Source organism: Aegilops tauschii, chromosome 3, assembly GCF_002575655.3.
Source record: "Aegilops tauschii subsp. strangulata cultivar AL8/78 chromosome 3, Aet v6.0, whole genome shotgun sequence".
In the NCBI taxonomy this organism is placed as follows: Eukaryota; Viridiplantae; Streptophyta; class Magnoliopsida; order Poales; family Poaceae; genus Aegilops; species Aegilops tauschii.
The window spans coordinates 375,060,736-375,067,828 of NC_053037.3; positions in this window are offsets into that span (position 1 = coordinate 375,060,736).

Consider the following 7,093-nt stretch of genomic DNA (forward strand, 5'->3'; position numbering starts at 1 on the left):
AAGTCAAAATAATATTTCTTTAAACGGTAGAACAAAAAAAATGTTTGTTGGGTTGAAAATAATCACTATATAATTTACATGTAGAAACTAACATTATTTGAGTTGTTAAAGTGCCCCTAAAGTATTTAAAACACACCCAGCAACACGTGTTCAACACATTTAAATTCAAACCGAAAATCAAATAAATTGCGAATGCCCTCATTAGTTTTCGTGCAACCCTAGAATATTGCATATCATTTTTGTGCGAAGTTTCATATTTAAAAAAATTCATTTGATCACTAAACTATTTAGAAAAACAATAGCTAAATTGGAAAACAGAAAAAGATAAAGATGAAGAAAAGAAAGGGAGAAATCCCCCTGTTCACTAAGCCCAATACTAACACTGTACCAGGCCCAGCCCAGCTGGCCGGCCTTTTCCCCTACCTCTCGCAGGGGAGAGGCAGAGCCGTGCGTGTCGGCCATCCATGGCGCCAGGGCCACGTGCCGGCCATCCGCACCCTCCCTCGGCCTACTAAGGCGTCCCCCAGAAACCCTAGCTCGCCCTCATTCATTCCCCCTCGATCCCCATCGCCCCCCCTCTCCTCTGGCTCGATTTTGAGCTCGCAAGCTCACGCGGTCACCGCTGCCTCGCCGTCGTTGACGCGTCCACCGGCCTCTCCGGCGTACGGGAGCACATCCTGGAGGTTCGCCGCGCTCTACCGCATCCGTTCAGGGCATTGGAACGAGGCAGGGAGCTGCGTAGCAGGCGCAGTCTTCGTCTTCTTCGTTCGGCCGTCGCCGTCTCGCCATCACCACCGCCTCTCCGGTCCACCCCGACCCTCCCCGAGCGTGCCAATGGACTCACGGTGAGCAACTCCTCCGGATCCCTTCTTCCCCCGCCTCGATTCGTCGCCATTTGCCGTCCCCGAGCACATCCGAGCTCGCGTGTACGCGTACATATGTGTGTGCGTGAGCTGCTGCTTAACTTCCATCTGCTGCTGCTCTTCGTACTGCTGCTGCCGCTAGGTGCCCCTGCTGCTCTCGTACTGCTGCTGCCACTAGGTGCCGCCGTTGCCCGCCGTTGCTAGCCGTGCGCCGCTGCCTGCTGCTGCTGGCCACGGCCATGGTCGTGTGCGCCAGTGTGTGTGCGTGATGTGTGCGTAGTCGAGTGTGTGTGAGCGCGTTGTGTGTGTGGATGAGGCCGATCCTGGTTAGGTAGGTTAGCTAATTAGTAGTTAGGCTAAGTAGTGGTTAGGTATAGTGTAAATGACATGTGGGACCACCCTGGTTAATTACCATTTTATTAATCAAAAGACAATGACACACGGGACCCACTTACACTATTCATATGTTGACCAGTCAACCTTTGACCGGGTTAGCCCAACCCCACTGGCCCCATTGTCATACTCACATGCTAGGGTAGTACTAGGTGACAAAAGTATATTCTGTTTTTAATTTGAACTAATATAAAACCAGAAATTCTAGAAATTGTTTAAATCTTTAAAAATTAATATAAAATAATCCGTAACTCGGATGAAAATACTTTGTACATGAAAGTTGCTCAGAACGACGAGACGAATCCGGATACGCAGCTTGTTCGTCCGCCACACATCCCTAGCATAGCAAACACGCAACTTTCCCCCTCTGGTTCATCTGTCCGAAAACGTGAACCACCGGGAATACTTTCCCGATGTTTCCCCCCTTCGCCGGTATCACCTCGCACTGCGTTAGGGCACACCTAGCACCGCGTATTGACATGTTATGCTTTGTGATGCTTTGATTGCTCTGTTATTTATTGTGTTCCCATCCGTTACTTCTTTCCGGTAGACCCCGAGACCGCTGCCGGTACCCCTGTGATCGACTACATCGACGACAAACCCTTCTTGCCAGAGCAACCAGGCAAGCCCCCCCTGATCACCAGATATCGCCTATTCTTCTCGATACTGCTTGCATTAGAGTAGTGTAGCATGTTACTGCTTTCCGTTAATCCTATCCTGATGCATAGCCTGTCATTGTTGCTACAGTTGTTACCCTTACCTGCTATCCTACTGCTTAGTATAGGATGCTAGTGTTCCATCAGTGGCTCTACACTCTTGTCCGTCTGCCATGCTATACTACTGGGCCGTGATCACTTCGGGAGGTGATCACGGGTATATACTATATACATTATATACATGACACATGTGGTGAATAAAGTCGGGTCGGCTCGAGGAGTACCCGCAAGTGATTCTGATGAGGGGGCTGAAAGGACAGGTGGCTCCACCCCGGTAGAGGTGGGCCTGGGTTCCTGACGGCCCCCGACTGTTACTTTGTGGCAGAGCGACAGGGCAGGTTGAGACCACCTAGGAGAGAGGTGGGCCTGGCCCTGGTCGGCGTTCGCAGATACTTAACACGCTTAACGAGATCTTGGTATTTGATCTGAGTCTGGCCATTTGGTCTATACGCACTAACCATCTACGCGGGAGTAGTTATGGGTATCCCGGCGTCGTGGTATCAGCCGAAGCCTTCGTGACGTCAGCGACTGAGTGGCGCGCGCCGGATTGGACTGGAACGCCACTAGGCTAGGTCTGCTTCCGGCCGCGTACGCAACGTGCAGGTGTGCATAGGGCGATGGGCCCAGACCCCTGCGCGCATAGGGTTAGACCGGCGTGCTGACCTCTCTGTTGTGCTTAGGTGGGGCTGCGACGCGTTGATCTTACGAGGCCGGGCATGACCCAGAAAAGTGTGTCCGGCCAAATGGGATCGAGCGTGTTGGGTTATGTGGTGCACCCCTGCAGGGAGTTTATCTATTCGAATAGCCGTGTCCCTCGGTAAAAGGACGACCCGGAGTTGTACCTTGACCTTATGACAACTAGAACTGGATACTGAATAAAATACACCCTTCCAAGTGCCAGATACAACCCGGTGATCGCTCTCTAACAGGGCGACGAGGAGGGGATCGCCGGGTAGGATTATGCTATGCGATGCTACTTGGAGGACTTCAATCTTCTCTCTTCTACATGCTGCAAGATGGAGGCTGCCAGAAGCGTAGTCTTCGACAGGATTAGCTATCCCCCTCTTATTCTGGCATTCTGCAGTTCAGTCCACTGATATGGCCCTTTACACATATACACATGCATATGTAGTGTAGCTCCTTGCTTGCGAGTACTTTGGATGAGTACTCACGGTTGCTTTTCTCCCTCTTTTCCCCTTTCTATACCTGATTGTCGCAACCAGATGCTGGAGTCCAGGAGCTAGAGATCCCGAGGAAGATTCTACATGGAGTTCGGCTTCGAGGAGTAGTTAGGAGGTCCCAGGCAGGAGGCCTTGCCTTTTCGATCGTTGCTACTTTTGTGCTAGCCTTCTTAAGGCAAACTTGTTTAACTTATGTCTGTACTCAGATATTGTTGCTTCCGCTGACTCGTCTGTGATCGAGCACTTGTAATCGAGCCCTCGAGGCCCCTGGCTGGTATTATGATGCTTGTATGACTTATTTATGATTTAGAGTTGTGTTGTGATATCTTCCCGTGAGTCCCTGATCTTGATCGTACACATTTGCGTGCATGATTAGTGTACGGTCAAAACGGAGGAGTCACAAGTTGCTATCAGAGCCGACTGCCTGTAGGAATCCCCCTTTCCACACTCCTTGGCCGAAGTCGAGTCTAGACCTTACAAAACTTTTACTAACATGGTTGTGTGTCTTACGGGCCCACGTCGCCATTGGGTGGTACTAGGATCTTTTACTCCTCAACCTATACTCTGGGACTCTGACATCTCTTCTATTCGGGTTAAATGAATTTTTCTAAATCTAACATTAGGATCTCGTTATCACTTTCACCCGGAGAGCCCCTTATTACTGATGATCGTCTGCTGCACGTGAAGACCCTGAAGATACTCTCCGCTGTTAGCCCGAGAACTTGTGTTCATCGCTTTTGCAATTCCCTTTCATCGATAAACTCCTATAGATAACCACATATACCCGCCATTCATACAATGTTTCCCAGTTGATCTTGTTATTACAAGATACCCCGAAATTCTCTCTATTGTTCCGAGAATCCTTTGAGATTACTACCTTGCTGTTCTTTGTCACCTGAATACCCCTACGGATAATTCTCGCACTTACCGAGTATCCGGTCATCCCCAGTTGATTCAAGTATTTCACAATAGACTTCAAAATACTATTCGAACTTCCGAAAATCCTCAAGAGCCTATTGCTCTTGAAATTCTTGTTTGCTTGCATTATGGTTAATCCCATAAGTCTCGTAATCTTATTGGCATCTCTTATCATTATCATTTTGAGTCCGTTTATTCAATTTGTTGCGAATGCTCGCAATCCTCAATCATATCCTAGAATTCATTCTTCCGGCTCAGACGACATTTTAAACGTGAGCTGGATCTCGACCTATCAAATTGCCATCGATTGTACCCCTAAGCCTACTCAACTTATCCATCCTTGATCAGAGCGTTGCTTCTGACCCCATGATTTGGAAATCATAATTCTTTTGCATTTGAACTTTGAGTTAGTCAGTTGCTTCTATAATCAGATCTCCTTGCATTCTCCTTCCTCTGGTTGAGTACCGATGCTCACATCAGATCCCTTGTGGACCATCGGTTCCTTTGTTGAATTTTATCCGACAGTGTCCTTCATAATGAATAACCTTGTGAGCCTTTCCATGGGTATATAATGCCTTTGGTAAATTGTATCATCTGTTTTTGAACAATGCTCTTCTTTCGAGCTTGTAATATTTAGTCCGAAGTTTGTGGTATATGTTCCTAAGATGCCTTGATGGGTTGAACCTATACCTTCCCTAAAAACCGTATGAACCCGAAGGTTTTCACAAGCCATACCCTTCTGGTATTTTACCAGATAATTTTCTACCATACAACTTCATCGAACGCGAGAAGTGAATGAAAGGTTATGCATTGAAGAAGTGGGAGTCGACCTTGAACTTTGCGTTCATGCCCATGGACACGATGTAGATCTTATCATTAAAGCTTTTCTTAAATTAATTATTCCTTTGGTATAAGTTCATCTTATATCTGGGATCTGGCCTTTTTCAATCATGGTTCCGACCATGTTCTCCTTTAAATACCATTTCTCGGGCAAGTTTAAGCACTTGTCTTCTGCAGAGCAATACCCTAGTCCAACCTCTACTTTGATCTGTCGTCGAGCATTACCCCCTGGTATCTCGAGATTATCACGGAACCGCATAACGTCTTATGAGTTCTTCATCAAGTACTACATTCTCACGGATTACTATTTTTCCTGGGTTTTGAGTGGTTAATCACTCGAGTACCCCGATAATTGAATCGAGTCCGCACTACGGTTCAACAACTTTTAGTAATGCTCCTTACTTACGAGTTTGTACCCGATCGCGTCATTCCTAGCCTGTTTGGCTATATCATTATCTTGATGATTTTAACTGTGCTACCTGGTCCTTAACCCCGGAGCACAACTTTCGATGATGAGCTAAGCTTACGCCGATCTTCCTCTCATACCATTTCACCTGGAACAACAAGCTTGATTTCAAGCGTGTGTCCTACCCATGGTTCCAATAACCGTCTGCTTCATCATTCCTTTGACTTGATGTCGTCGCTGATTGATTACATCTTCATGAAATCTCTCGACAAATGTGTCGTGATCATCATCAACCTTATGCGCTCTTCCAGGATATCGATTGAGTTCATGATGAGAAATACCATCCTTGCCCTCGATGATCTGTGTTATCATCGACCACTTTATTGCCTTCCCACCAACACAAGCTTGTTCGTGTTTGGTGTTATACCTTGAGTTCCTTGCTATCTAGCAATTGTTCTTCTTTACCTTGGAGTATTACCATCTTTTATGTCAAGTATGTCGTAAGAATTTCACCACCTCGCATGACATCTTGGTACAGTGATACTTCTCCCCATCACCATTCTTCTTGGTCCCCGTGTTGTTTCTAAAAGGAATACCAACAAATGGTCTGTGATGTGTAAATTCTAAACTTCTAGCAACCCTATTGCTTTGAAGTCATTGGTCTATAGTTTCATTCTACGTCTATGGCTTAATGAATCATCATTCGAACATTGATTGTGCTACCTAGCCCATATTTCGGTTGCACATTTCAACCAATGTTTAACTGTGTATGTTTTCCTCGAGCATACATCATTAAGTCATTCGATCTAGCTAATGTTATCTCCTTGTTCACATAGTGGTGGAAATCCATCTTTTGGAAATCTCAATGGATTGTCGCTGAGTCAAGCAGTCACCTCCTCACCTCTCCTTGATTTAATTATGAACCCTTGTTCGGAACTCGCTTCCATAGTTCATCTCCCGAGAATCTTCGATGTCGTTTCGACAATTTGTGTTGCACCTTTTCTTCTCAGGCCCCCTAAGTCTGAGTTATCCTGACACCAATCAGATCTGAATCTCGGTCAGATATGATGGTTGGAACATATTTCCAAGAGTTATAACATTGGCCTATTTATGACCCGGTAAGGTGATGATACCCAGCACACCTGGCGGGAGGCCCTATTGTTATAAGTTTTTCCTTTTAGCAAGGTTAGTTGTTCTTCCATGAGGAAATTGTAAGACTTATTCTATAAGTTGTTCCTGATGGATCCTTTTTGTTTCCAAAGTCTGATCTTCCCCTGTTGACCATGTCAATGCTATCTCGAAGCATGTCTATGGTACTCCGATTTTCAACAGGAACATTTGAAGCCCAATGCTAAATGTTTCCTGCTCAATTATCCAAACACCGTTGTATGGGTAATGTCATGAAATTTCTCTCCCCTACCTAAAGAGTTTTCTACATTATATCCTGTCATGAATATCATGCTCAGCTTGTCCTTGGGAAGGATATAACCTTGAAATATGTGTTTAAACACATTTTCCTTTCCATTCTTCTGTTTAATCTGATAATCATATTTTCCTTTCTATTGTGTGGTTTAACCTTTCTGGTGATCTATATGATCTAAGCAGTAATATTCTCCTGCTTATGTAAACCCCTCGGTGTACAACTCTGTCAGTAAGACCCTGTTACTATTGTTGGTGACATTTCGGTAACCACTGATGGACGAGAACTTTGCCTAATGGTCCGCCTCATTTCAACGAGCAGGAAAATGGTTCTCTTCATCCCTCGCCCTTGGTACC